Source organism: Bos grunniens, chromosome 5 (genome assembly GCF_055505025.1).
Source record: "Bos grunniens cultivar Pamir isolate PY7600 chromosome 5, Bosgru_T2T1.0, whole genome shotgun sequence".
NCBI classification, from domain to species: Eukaryota; Metazoa; Chordata; class Mammalia; order Artiodactyla; family Bovidae; genus Bos; species Bos grunniens.
The window spans coordinates 33,681,169-33,695,887 of NC_141169.1; the positions used below are offsets into that span (position 1 = coordinate 33,681,169).

Consider the following 14,719-nt stretch of genomic DNA (forward strand, 5'->3'; position numbering starts at 1 on the left):
TTCAAAAGCAGAGACATTACTTTGCCAACAAAGTTTCGTCTAGTCAAGGGTATGGTTTTTCCTGTGGTCATGTATGGATGTGAGAGTTGGACTGTGAAGAAGGCTGAGCATCCAAGAATTGATGCTTTTGAACTGTGGTGTTGGAGAAGACTCTCGAGAGTCCCTTGGACTGCAAGGAGATCCAACCAGTCCATTCTGAAGGAGATCAGCCCTAGGATTTCTTTGGAAGGAATGATGCTAAAGCTGAAACTCCAATACTTTGGCCACCTCACGCGAAGAGTTGACTCACTAGAAAAGACTCTGATGCTGGGAGACATTGGGGGCAGGGGGAGAAGGGGACGACAGAGGATGAGATGGCTGGATGGCATCACCGATTCAATGGACGTGAGTTTGAGTGAACTCCGGGAGTTGGTGATGGACAGGGAGGCCTGGTGTGCTGGGATTCATGGGGTCGCAAAGAGTCAGATGCGACTGAGCGACTGATCTGATCTGATCTTCCAAATTCATTTTCTCTCTCTGCAGTTGTATAGTTTTCCTCATATAGGTGCTACACATTTCTTTATATTTCTTGGGATTTTGATTTGGTACTTGCTATGACTTTTAAAAATGTATCCTTTTTTCCTCACTACGATTTCTATTTGGTAAGTCGGACTGGAAAGTGCTGAACTTTTGTATCTGAAGCTTGTATTTACTCTCTACCACTTGTCAATGACCTATTATGTTCCATGAGGAAACTGAGATTAATTAAAGTATTATTTTAATAGTTTTTTAGTTGATTTTCTGAGGTTTTATCTATATGCAAATAAGTGATCAGCATAAAATGATAGCCGTGTCTCTAGCTCTTCAATAATCACATCGTTTACTTCCTTCCTTTGTTTTCTTTCAGGGCAAACTGAACATCATTTAAACCTCTTTTAATCTCTGGGCACATCATTATGGAGATGGCAGTAATGATAAATTATATTGGGCTCTTCTACTCCGGGTTGAAACTGCTGCCACTACCGTTAATTTCTCAGGTGTCACATCTGTTGCAGTCCCCAGCTACTCTACCTTGCTTATTCTGTAGCTTCTAACCTGATAAATAATAAATTGTTAAAACAATACGCTTAATTTTAGACTATTTCCCCACTGGGGTTGGTGGAGCGTTTCACTGGAAAGTGGTTTCTGTGGAAGCTGTTTTATGTGCAGAGACAGTTTCCTGCTCACTCTAAACACTTGAAATGATCAAAAGCATGCCCTCTGGACAAGGGAATGTTCTAGTATGACTGTATTTCATTAGAAAAAATCACCAGGATGTGAGTTAGGAGACATGGATTCCCAGTTTATTAACTTGCAATGATTTGTCACTTCATGCTCTGGGTCTCTCATCTATCAGATGGCTATGAGTAGGATACAGAATTAATAGTGTCCATTTGTACAAATAGCATGTCACAGGTTTCTAAACTTTTTTCACACACAGTATTCATTTTTTCCTTCTAATAACCTGTAAGCGATCAGGTCAGGGACTATCATTCCCATTTTACAGATGGGAAGACTGAAGCACAGGAAACTGGGTTATACAGACTCACAGGGGACTGGGTTGTACAGGAGACTATGTTGTACAGACTCTAGGTTTCTAGTTGTTGAGCCTGACCTAGAGCCTGTTTCCTAGTTCACTGTGCTCTTTGGATGAAAATCCTTAAAGTCCATCAGAGCCTATTCCTTTAGTATGTCTAGTTAGCTGGTAAACCTACCACTAGTAGATTTGTCAGACTTGCATGGGGATATGCAGGATGTGGTTCCCCTGATCTCCAGCACCCTAGCCTGGGGTACTCCTAATCTCAGTATGGATCCTTTCCAAAGCACAAACTAGTTCGTTATTCTCTGGGCCTGGGGTCTTGTTTTACTGGGAGAGTGTGTGTGAGAACTTTAGGGCCAATTGAAAAGTGGGAGGGCACAGTCCTCAAGACAGTCCTCATTTCTGACACCAACTGCAAGTTCAAGGGGCTCCCCAAACCACCCTCCGGTTTGGAGTTCTCTAGAAAGATGCACAGAACTCACTGAAAAGTGGTAGATTCCCAGTTACGATTTATAACTGGGAAGGGATACATATATTAAGATTAGCCCCAGGAAGATACACAGAGAGTAGAGTCTAGGAGGTTTGAAATGCAGGGCTTGTGCGGTCTTCTTTTCTCTCTGGGGAGCCAGAGGCATAATAATATCAACATGTGATGATATGCACAGAGTATTGCCAACCAGAGAGGCTGAGGTGTTTGGTTTTTACTGAGGTCCATTACATAGATGGTAGCTCAAATGGTAGCTCAATTGGTAAAGAATCTGTCTGCAAGGCAAGAGACCAGGGTTCGGTCCCTGGGTTGGGAAGTTCCTCTGGAGAAGGGAATGGCAATCCATTCCAGTATTCTTGCCTGAAGAATTCCAAGGACAGAGAAGCCTGGTGGGCTACAGTCCATGGGGTTGCAGAGTTGGACACGACTGAGCTACTAACACAGTCCACAGTCCACATTACACAGATGTGATTGAGCAGTTGTCCGTGTGGTCAGTGTCCAGGTTCCTGATCCTGGGAGACCCAAAGCCTCTGCTCTGAGTCCTGCGGTTGGTCATTCTGGTGTGGCCTGCCCCATCCTAAATCACTTTATTGGATGATCTACTGCCCCTAGAAGAAGAAAGACATCGGAGATCACCTCCCAGCAGTTGAGGACAAAGGTCAGACCTCTTGCAATGGAGGTTAATTCTTCACTACACAGGGCAGCTGACAGCTCTTTGTTTCCTGTATAGTGAGGAAGAGAGCTCAAGAGCTTCAGTTCAGGGGATCAGATATTTTTGAAAGAGAGTTTGCTTTGGCTGTGCCTGAAATGCTCTGCTCTTCAGTTCTCCAAGGGAAAATGAGCTCACCCCTCATTGAAGCCCTTAACCAATCAGTAGCACAAACAGCATACCCCAGGAGGCCTCAGTTCTTTAATCAGCAACCTGAATCACACTGAGGAAATTGCCCTTAACGTGTCATCCAAATTTTATGTAGACCCAAATGTTTCATTTAAATATAAAACAAAGATAACAGTGTATCTGAGTGAAATGTGCCTCTCTTCCAATCATGCTGCTCTTTCCCTAGCACTCAAAATTCGAACCCCACTGAGAAGTTACCCTACATCACCTTCCCAGCCAGCAAAACTCACCAGAGAAAGCCAACTCTTCTTGAAACACTTCTCCGGCACATATCTCCAGATACAAAGACTGTCAGTCAATGACAAAGAACCAACTTGGTAACAGGCCCTAGACTAGCACTGTGGAGAACACAGGGGTGAATCAGTGAGGCATCCTGCCCTCCGAGATCTGGCGGTCTAGAAAGCCAGGGAAACACACAAACGACCTGATGGTGGAGGGAAAGGTGTTGCCATATAGACTTACAGGGAAGGGAAATAGCTTCTCCCTCAGAGCCTGGGACTCAGGCCCATGTCTTGTCCTTTCTAAGGCAGAGAAGTGTTTCTCTGTGACCTAGTCCTGGAACATCTATTTTTCTTTGCAACTGAAACCAAACCCTGGACCTCACAGGACCCGATACTGAGCAGGGCCCTGTGGTGCTCTTGGGCACAACACCTTTCTGTGTCCCTCATTTCTTTGATTATAGAAAACAGTCTTCATTCAGCTTCCATGACCTTCCCTGAGTTCTAACTGGTAGACTCAAGCAGATGTTAATTAAGGAAGGGAGGGGAGGAGAGACCAGGGAGAAACAAACAGTCAAGAGCAGTCCTGGGGTAAGATCCTGATTCTCCATCAATGCATACACATATAACAACATCTTTGAGTTATTTTGCAAACACTGAAACCCCCTCCAGGTGGGAGAAATTAATGATTAACTATGGTAGCTGCCCACAAGCATATAGACCCCAGACCAGTTGGACCTGAAGGTTGAAAATTCTCACTCTTACCTACCTCACCACGAACCCATCAGGAGAATGTCCACCATCTGACCACTCCCTCTTTGAACAATTACTATAAAAACTTCTTACTATCTTTGTGGCTGAGTCCAAGCTTGCTCTGCTAGCCACATGACAGGCCAATAAAATCGGAGAGGAGGTATTGAGGCAAGGAATATAAGTTTATTTGGAAAGCTGGCTGACTGAGAAGATGGCAGACTAATGTCTCAAAATAACCATCTTATCAGGGTCTGGATGCTAGGTTCTTTTATAGAACAGAGAGAGAGAAGAGGTGAGAAAGTAAAGTAAAAAGGCCATATATCTTGCAAAATAGGAGGGGGTGTGTTAATTTCTTCTTTTCTGCAGCCATTCACAGGAGGGCTGGGTCAGACTGTCTCTAACAAAGGCACTTTAACAGTCAGGTAGAGGTGCAGGGTTCTCTGAGGCAGGCCATTATGTGTGATTAAAACAACAAAAGCAACAAAAAGCAAAGATTAAAGTTAAAGAAACAGATTCAGCATGGAAGCAGAATTGGCTTCTCCCAGCAACATCTTCTCTAAACTGGGGCACACAGTTTTGAGGGCATTAGCCTGCTTTGCCTGGCAAAGTATATCCTTTTCTACCTCACCAAAAACTCTGTCTCCAAGATTCAATTTGACACCAGTGTAAAGAGAAGTTGAGTTTTCGACATCAGGCCCCACTGAGGTGTTTTTTTGACAAAAGCACCTCAGTGCCCCCTGTTTCTTGTTTGTAGATAAAGGCTGTAGTCTCCTTGGTCTTTCCTGAGTCTCAAAGAGCAGACTTAAGCAGTTACTAGTTAAGGAGTAAGAGAAAGCAGAAATAAAGGAAAAGCAGTCAAGAAACAATAGTTCAATGATAAAAAGGGTCCTAGTTCCTCCTCAAGGGAGGAATAACAATTTGACACATATCTGAATTGTTCTTCGGGAATGAAGGCCCCCACACTCAGATGGGAGGATAGTGACTTCCTGCTAAGCACAAGTACAGAGACCCCAAACGGGTTGAAATAAGAAGGTTGATGATTAAATAAGAGCCCCAAACCATCAAACTGTTACCTCATCACCAACAACCAATCAGAAAAAAGTCACGCTCCCTGCATCCCTCGCTCCAAATGTTCTTTTTAAAAGACCTCCCCTGAAAATCATCTGGGAGGCTGAAGCTTTGAACAAGAGCTGCTTGTTTTCCTTGCTTGGCATCTGCAATAAATGCTGCACTTTCCTTCACTACAAACTGTTGTTGGTAAATTGGATTTTCTGTGCAGCATATGAGTGGACCTAGGTTTGGTTTTATATCAAAATCAGGCCTCTTTTTGGAAATTCCAGCCAAAAAGTCCAAGACACACCAATTCTATTCCCTGGAATATGTTTCCACTGGGGGTGGGAGTGAGTTAGGTGTTCTTAGTCATGCATTTCTTCTGGTATTTCAGGGTGGCAACGGTGCCTATGGTGGAGGGTTTAGCGCACAAATGCAATAGATTAAGGGTTGAATGTGATGCTGAAAGCCTACTTCTCTGTATGCTGGTGCCAAATCAAATCTTGGAGACAGAGTTTTGGGAGAAGTAGGAAAGGATATCTGTATTACTTTGCCAGATAAAGGGGGCCACAGCAGGCTCATGCCTTCAAAACCATGTGTCCCAACTTGGAGGAGACAGTGAGAAGTTTCATATAATTGTTCAAAGAGAGCATGATCAGCTCGTGGACATTCTTCTGACAGGTTGGTGGTGAGGTAAGTAGGAGTCAGCTTCTTCAGTCTTCAGGTCCAACTGCTCTGGAGTCTACATGCTTGTGGGTAGCATATCAGTTCAGTTCAGTTCAGTTGCTCAGTCCAGTTCAGTTGCTCAGTCGTGTTTGACTCTTTGTGACCCCATGGACTGCAGCACGCCAGGCTTCCCTGTTCATCACCAACTCTTGGAGCCTACTCAAACTCATGTCCATTGAGTCGGTGATATCATCTAACCATCTCACCCTATGTTGTCCCCTTCTCTTCCTGCCTTCAGTCTTTCCCAGCATCAGGGTCTTTTCCAATGAGTCAGTTCTTCATATCATTTAGCCGAAGTATTGGAGTTTCAGCTTCAACATCAGTCCTTTCAATGAATATTCAGGACTGATTTCCTTTAGGATGGACTGGTTTGATCTCCTTGCAGTCCAAGGGACTCCCAAGAGTCTTCTCCAACACTACAGTTCAAAAGCATCAATTCTACATTTGGATCAGTTCTAATGAGGTGGATGAAACTGGAGCCTATTATACAGAGTGAAGTAAGCCAGAAAGAAAAACACCAATACAGTATACTAACGCATATATATGGAATTTAGAAAGATGGTAACGATAACCCTGTATGCGAGACAGCAAAAGAGACTCAGATGTATAGAACAGTCTTTTGGACTCTGTAGGAGAGGGAGAGGGTGGGATGATTTGCCAGAATGGCATTGAAACGTGTATAATATCATATATGAAACGAATTGCCAGTCCAAGTTCGATGCATGATACTGGTTGTTTGGGGCTGGTGCACTGGGATGACTCAGAGGGATGGTATGGTGAGGGAGGGAGGGGGGTTCGGGATGGGAAACACGTGTATACCTGTGGCGAATTCATGTTGATGCATGGCAAAACCAATACAATATTGTAATATTGTATTAACCTCCAATATTAACCTCCAATTAAAATAAATAAATTTATATTAAAAATAAATAAATAAATAATGAAATCTAAAAAAAAAACCCCAAAAAACAAAAGCATCAATTCTTTGGTGCTTAACTTTCTTTATAGTACAACTCTCACATCCATACATGACTACTGGAAAAATCATAGCTTTGATTAGATGTACTTTTGTCGGTAAAGTAATGTCTCTGTTTTTTAATATGCTGTCTAGGTTGGTCATAACTTTCCTTCCAAGGAGCAAATGACTTTTAATTTCATGGCTGCATTCACCATCTGCAGTAATTTTGGAGCCCCCGAAAATAAAGTCTCTCACTATTTCCATTGTTTCCCCATCTATTTGCCATGAAGTGATGGGACCGGATGCCATGATCTTTGTTTTCTGAATGTTGAGTTTTAAGCCAACTTTTTCACTCTCCTCTTTCACTTTCATGAAGAGGCTTTTTAGTTCCTCTTCACTTTCTGCCATAAGGGTGGTGTCATCTGCATATCTGAGGTTATTGATATTTCTCCTGTCAATCTTGATTGCAGCTTGTGCTTCATCCAGCCCAGCATTTCACATGATGTACTCTGCATTTAAGCTAAATAAGAAGGTGACAATCTACAGCCTTGATGTACTCCTCTTCCAATTTGGAACCAGTCTGTTGTTCCCTGTCTAGTTCTAACTGTTGCTTCATGACCTGCATACAGATTTCTCAGGAGGCAGGTCAGGTGGTCTGTTATTCCCATCTGTTTCAAGAATTTTCCACAGTTTGTGGTGATCCACATAGTCAAAGACTTTGGCATAGTCGATAAATCAGAAGTAGATGTTTTTCTGGAACTCTCTTGCTTTTTCAATGATCCGATGGATGTTGGCAATTTGATCTCTGATTCCTCTGCCTTCTCTAAATCCAACTTGAACATCTGGAAGTTCATGGGTAGTACATAATTTATCATTAACTTCTCCCACCTGGAGGGGGTTTCAGTTCCAGAAAAATAGCTCAAAGATATTTTTGTGTGTATCCATTGATGGGGAAATAGAATCCTGCCCCAAGGCTGCTCTTGACTGTTTCTCCCTTGTCTCATATCCCCTCCCTTCCTTATTTAACAACTGCTTGAATCTGCCCATTGGAACCCAGGGAAGGTCATGGAGGCTGAGTGAAGGCCACTTCCTGTAATCAAAGAAATGAGGAACACAGACAGGCCTTGTGCCCAGGAGCCCCACAGAACTTTCCCAGTATCAAATGAAGCCCTGGAGCTTTCTCAGTTGAGTTGCCATGATCTTTGGGGAGCTGTGGGAGACAGAGAGTGTGTGTTTCTAGAAGAACAAGATGCAGCACTGAGCTGTTAGCAAAGATACTTGCTTCTCTGCTTGCTTAATGGATGATAAAATTAAGTTCAAGGGTAAAGAGAGAACTGTTTTACTTATTAAATTCCTCATTAGAATTTGCATATTAGACGACCTTTCTCAAAAGCCACAAACTGGTTTCATTTTTCTAGTAAAATAAAATGTGGTTAAGGTGGGTCTGAGGCGGTGAGGAGCTAGTGCTACTATTAAAAACAAGAGACCCAGAAGCCCTGTCTCAGTCCATAAGCAAATTGTGGGCAGTTGCTTAGCTGCTGCCTCAGTTTCCCCATCTGTCAAAAGCAGCCCAGAGCTCTGGCCACCTACCGCATCCCCACATCAACCAGCCACAACTTTTCAATGCTGTCATTTCCCTCCAGATCAGTCTTTGTTCTTTTGTTTCTTTTTCCTTTTGTCTGCAATTAACATTGCTGTGGACATGTGCTCAGCTGCTCAGTCATGTCCAACTCTTTGTGACCCCATGGACTATAGCCCACCATGCTCCTCTGTCAATGGGATTTCCTAAGCAAGAATACTGAAGTGGGTTGCCATTTCCTCCTCCAGGGTATCTTCCTGAACCAAGGATTGACTCTGCATCTCCTGTGGCTCCTGCATTGGCAAACAGATTTTTTTTTTTTTTTTTTAACCACTGAGCTACTGGGAAGCCCTTAACATTGTTGCTACTGCTTTATTTTTATTAACATTTGCCTCATTGTCTTTTCCCTTCCCTTTATTTTCAGTTCTAAGACATGGCTGACAATGTGCTTCCTTCCCAGGGCTTACATTCAGCTTTCAAGGATGAGCTGCCTACTCACTCAACACTGTAAATGAACTGGTCCTGTTATCTAAAAACTAGGTTCCTCTCTTGGTGGGTGTTGAGCCAAGAGACACAACCAAGCTGAAGCACAGGACGGTAAAGCGTCTGTCTACGATGCGGGAGACCCAGCTTCGATCCCTGGGTTGGGAAGATCCCTTGGAGAAGGAAATGGCAATCCACTCTAGTACTATTGCCTGGAAAATCCAATGGACAGAGGAGCCTGGTAGGCTACAGTCCATGGGGTCGCACAGAGTCGGACACGACTGAAGCGACTTAGCAGCAGCAGCAGCAGCAGCAGCAGCAGCAGCAAGTAAGGAAAACACTGAGGATCTTTCCCAAAGCAGTGTCTCCCAGACAGCAAAACTAGGGAAGTGTTAAGCTAAGGGAGCATCTATATTCATGAAAGGGCCTGCGCAGAATTGGGGCCAAGGTCAGTAGAGTCCTGCTTTAGTTGACCGAAGTCAGAAGGTCAAAAAGGACTTCACAGGTGGTGCAGTGGTAAAGAATCTGCCAGCCAATGCCAAAGACACCGTAAATCTGGGTTCTATCCCTGGCTTAGAAAGATCCCCTGGAGGAGGAAATGGCAAGTTACTTCAATATTCTTGCCTGAAGGATCCCATGGACAGAGGAGCCTGGGCCATTTCCTCCTCCAGGGGGTCTTCCCGACCCAGGGATCAAACCCACATCTCTTACGTCTCCTGCAGTGGCAGGCAGGTTCTTTACCACTAGCGCCACCTGGGAAGGCAAAGTTAAGTTTGTTACTGTTACTTTGAGCAGGGAGAGAACATCTGTAGGGGTCCTGGGCCTCAGTCTGAGGAGATCGAGAGAGGGAGTCCTGGGGCTTCTGCTTGCAGATGTTGGGAGGGGAGCGATCCAGGGAGCTGGGCTTGCTGTCAGAAGCTGGGGAATTCTCTGATGGTTATTTCAGTAGGGCAGACTAAAGGCAGTCTAAAGGTGAAAATGACAAAGAAGCACTGTCCCTAATTTTAGCTGGGGGCAAGGATGTTTGTGTTTTGTCTGTGCTCATACTCAATTGCTGAAGGATCTTGTCCGTATATCGATCCATCACAATCGCAGAGTAGCCTTGTCTGATGCTGCCATTCGGTGCGGTTGTTGGCCTTCAGTAGAACAGTAAATCCTAGCTGTTGTTGTGGCCAGTTGAGAGCAACTCCAATTCCACTCCCCAATGTCGGGGACTGCTTTCTCCCTTCTCAGCCTGGAGGGGCTTTGTGTTGTCTTCTGCCCAAGTTCATCCCTCCCCGTCCTCAGAGCTGGAGAAACAGGAAGTGAACAAAATGGAAGGTGGTGCTCATGGTCAGGAAACAGCCGTGCCCTTGCCCGACCCTGACTGGAGATGCTTCCTTACCTGTGCCTCCTGACTCTCCTAGGCTGCCTCACTTCCATCTTGCTCCAGCAGTCCTCTGCCCTTCCTTCTCTTCTCAACCTAAATCCTACCTAGACTTCCCAGGGGGCTCAGTGGTAAAGAATTTGCTTGCCAATGCAGGTTCTGTTTCTGGGTTGGGAAAATCCCCTGGAGGAGGAAATGGAAACTCACTCCAGTATTCTTTCCTGGAAAATCCCATGGACAGAGAGGCCTGGTGGGCTACAGTCCATAAGGTCACAAAGAGTCAGACCCAACTGAGTATACACACAAACCCTATCCAGACCAGATAGAGACACACAGAGACCAGTGATGGGGTTTAGGATGCTGACATCAAAATATGGCTCCTTCTTATATTGACTATTTTAAGCTGAAAAAGTTTGAGAAAATGGCCCAAACAGGAATGTTACTCTGAGCTCCTTCCCACCTCACCCTGCTTCCTTGAGACAGGCATAAAACTCTGATGTGAGACGTTCCCTCCCTGTACCTGGAGGAGAGGAACACGCTTATCTCCAAAACAAGACAAAAGGATGCCAAGGAGAATCCTAACAGGTCTTGCTCAGTTTCCCCAGTTACTACACTTACCTTGCACTTCTGGCCCTATCCTATCTCCCGTGACTGTCCACTCTTCTCAAAGCCAGCACTGAAATGCTCGAGTCTAGCTCTTTCCTCAGGTCTTCAATTCCTTACAAAGACTTCTGTGTCCCATAAAACTTATACTAAATACATTTGTATACCTTTTCTCCTGTTAATCTGTCTTTGCCAGTTTAATTTTCAGACCCAGTCACAGCCCCTAAGAGGGCCCAGGAGAACTTTTCCTTCCGAACACCAGAGGCAGCTTTCCCCTCTCTGACTGCTGCTGAAAGCTCGGCTTCTCCATACTCAGGTGCTGTATGGAATCTCAGAGACAGAGTTTTGGGTGAAGGAGACAGAGTTTATTACTTTGCCAGGCAAAGGGGACCACAGTGGGCTAATGCCCTCAAAACCATGTATTCCAACTTGGGGAAGATAGTGAGAAATTCAATAATAGCTGTTCAAAGAGGGTGTGATCAGCTTGTGGACATTCTTCTGATGGGTTGGTGGTGAGGTAAGTGGGAGTCAGCATCATCAACCTTCAGGTCTAACTGATCTGGGTTCTATCTGCTTTTGGGCTGCCTACCACTCATCCTTAACTTCTCCCACCTGGAGGGGATTTCAGTATCTGCAAAATAGCTCAGAGGTATTGTCCTGAGTATTCACTGATGGGGAAATACGACCTTGCTCCGGGCTGTTCTTGACTGTTTCTCCCTGATCTTGCATCCCCTCCCTTCCCTAATTAACAACTGTTTGAATCTGCCCATTGGAACTCAGAAAAGGTCATGGAAGCTGAACAAAGGCAAACAATCAGAGAAATGAGGGACACAGAAAGGCTTTGCGCCCAGGAGCCCCACAGGGCCCTGCTTGGTATCATAACTGTGGATGCTGTGGATAACCATAATGCATATACATTATGGTGTATAGCTATACTATGCACCCCATAGTACAGCTCCTAGTCATTTGGTAACTGCTTTACGAGGATATGTTTGGTTTTTCCATTTGCACTGTAGGTCTTAGTCTGACTGGTTCTTTTTCATCTTTCATGGCTCAACTTAAATGTAATCCTGAGGCAGGACTTCCCAGCCCACCTTAAGTAAAATATTCCCGCCCCGAGGCATTCTCTCCTTTAGTGTGTGCACTCAGTTCAGTTCAGTTGCTCAGTCATGTCTGACTCTTTGAGACCCCATGGACTGCAGCTTGCCAGGCCTTCCTGTCCATTACCTACTCTCAGAGCTTCCTCAAACTCATGTCCATCAAGTCAGTGATGCCATCCAACCATCTCATCCTCTGTCATCCCCTTCTCTTCCTGCTTTCAATCTTTCCCAGCATCAGGGTCTTTTCCAATGAGTGAGTTCTTTGCATCAGGTGGCCAAAGTATTGGAGCTTCAGCTTCAGCATCTATCCTTCCAGTGAAAATTCAGGACTGATTTCATTTAATATTGGTTTGATCTCCTTGCAGTCCAAGGGACTCTCAAGATTCTTTTCTAATACCACAGTTCAAAAACATCCATTCTTCGGCACTCAGCTTTCTTTATGGTCCAACTCTCACATCCATACATGACTACTGGAAAAACCATAGCTTTGACTAGATGGACCTTTGTTGGCAAAGTAATGTCTCTGCTTTTTAAAATGCTGACTAGGTTGTTCATAGCTTTTCTTCCAAGGAGCAAGCACCTTTTAATTTCATGGCTGCAGTCACCATTTGCAGTGATTTTGGAGCCCAAGAAAATAAAGTTTCTCACTATTTCCATGTTTCCCCACCTATTTGCCATGAAGTGATGGGACCAGATGCCATGATTTTAGTTTTTTGAATGTAGAGTTTTAAGCCAGATTTTTCAGTCTCTTCTTTCACTTTCATCAAGAGGTTCTTCAGTTCCTCTTTGCTTTCTGCCATAAGGGTGGTGTCATAAATGTTTGTGTGCTCAGTCACTAAGTTGGGTCTGTTTGCAGCCCCAAGGACTGTAGCCTGCCAGGCTCCTCTAGCCATGGGATTCTCTAGGCAAGAACACTGGAGTGGGTTGCCATTTCCTTCCCCATGTGATGTTTTCTTCATTTACTGATCACTATATGAAATGACTTTTACTTATTTTCACCAGCCACCTGAATGTTAGTTGTTTATAAAAGCAACTATTTTGTCTGTCTTGTTCATCTCTATATCTCCAAAATCTATTTTTAAATATAGGATTTTCTTTTCCAATTTTACCAAATCCAGTTTAAATTATAAACTGGAAAAATTCTATACAGGGTTAAATTCCTGATTCTACTGTTTTCTGAAGAACTTAATCTGATGAGGCTGAAATGAAAATAACAACAATTACAGGGAGAGGAATGACTGAGAAGTAAAATTTTCATTTGCTTATTTAGGTCTTCCCTTTCCTGTCTAGTGTGACTTTTTATAGTTTTTTGTGGTCAGGAAGTTCCATTTTCATCGGCTGACCCTGACCTCTATATTGATTCAATTCAGCTGCTATTATCAGGCAAATGTGTACAGAGTTCACAGCATCAAACCAGGCAGGGGCCAAACCATGGACAGAGTGTCTCTGCTCCTGAGATAAGGGGTCTTATCATTCATGGGACTCTTTATACTTTCAACAAATGATTCTTTTGGCCTTTCAATTATCTGCTTAATTGTTTAGCTTTTGTTGGCATTCAGTATCTGTGAGTGGGGAAATGGTTGCAGATAGTTTTGAGATGTGAAAAATCTCACCTACCTACATCAGTTTAAATGGTTCTTGGTTGCAAAGTACTAAATATGGCTGTTCATTCATAAAAAACAATAAAATAGAACTCTCTGTACACAGAGAAATGGGTCTGGAAGGTACCCAGAATGCTCTCTGGGAAAGAGGCAAGACTTGAAAAGGAGAGTGAAGGCTTTACCTGTGAAGTGTGAATTTTTTTCCATAGTCAGAATACTTTTGTATGTTATTTATATAATTAAAATGATTTTTAAAAATAAGTGTGTGAAAGGAAAATTCATGTTAAATGTCCTGTTTTCAGATTCTATACCAAGGTCAAAAGTAGAGCTCAACTCTCAATGAGATAGTACAGTTTCATGAAATTCACAACCAGGAGAAAGGAGAGAAGTGATCCTAACAGTCTTTAGTGATTCTTTTGTAAGAAGCTATGTGTTCCCAGCAGATGTGTTATTGATGACTCATGGTCCGCATCTCATTCCCCAAGCACTTTCGGTTCCCTGCTGAGACGTTCCGTCTCTTCCCGATGCCGCGTTCCCCTACTCTACGAAGCTACCGTCTTGTACCACTGCCAGTCTGTGACCTTTACTGTGCTGCTGACCGGACACTGATGGGAGGTCAGTTTTCATTTTTGTCAGTCATCCTGGCAGCCAAGCCCCTAGGATAGGCTAAGTCGTTTCAGTCATGTCCTACTCCTTGTGACCCTGTGGACTGTATAGCCCACAAGGCTCCTTTGTTCATGGGATTCTCCAGGCAAGAATACTAGAGTGGTTTGCCATTTCCTCCTCCAGGGGATCTTTCACAACCCCAGGGATTGAACCCATGTCTCTTATGTCTCCTGCATTGGCAGGTGGGTTCTTTACCGTTATCCAAGCCCCTATCCCCTCCTACAGACACTAGGTATACCCTCGGCTCTTCTGGTGACTGCTGCTGCTGCTGTTGCTAAGTCGCTTCAGTCGTGTCCGACTCTGTGCGACCCCATAGATGGCAGACCACCAGGCTCCCCCGTCCCTGGGATTCTCAAGGCAAGAACACTGGAGTGGGTTGTCATTTCCTTCTCCAATGCATGAAAGTGGAAAGTGAAAGGGAAGTCGCTCAGTCGTGTCCGACTCTTCGCGACCCCATGGACTAAACCAGGCTAAAACCTTAACTCAAGGGCTGTCAAACCATATAGCCTAGTTCACTGTCCATGATACTCTGGCATGAAAAGTCTTTCCAAACAAGAATCAGTTAGCTTCAGCCATCTAACTTCCAGGAATTAGAATTAAGAAACACTGAGAGGAGGGGCAGCTTGCAGTGAGAACTGTTCAGCTTATGTAAAAGAAGGAGGCTTTGAAGTAA

The 14,719-nt window shown here is 44.1% G+C and overlaps 1 long non-coding RNA gene across 1 annotated transcript; it reads right to left on the reverse strand.

Moving 5' to 3' along the window:
• Nucleotides 1–6,674: 6,674 nt before the first annotated feature.
• Nucleotides 6,675–10,697, reverse strand: LOC147371749 (uncharacterized). Its single transcript, XR_015163737.1, has 2 exons — nucleotides 9,758–10,697; nucleotides 6,675–8,520 (listed from the first exon to the last, which is right to left on the reverse strand). It is a non-coding gene; the product is annotated as an uncharacterized LOC147371749 (long non-coding RNA).
• Between the last annotated feature and the right edge of the window lie 4,022 nt (nucleotides 10,698–14,719).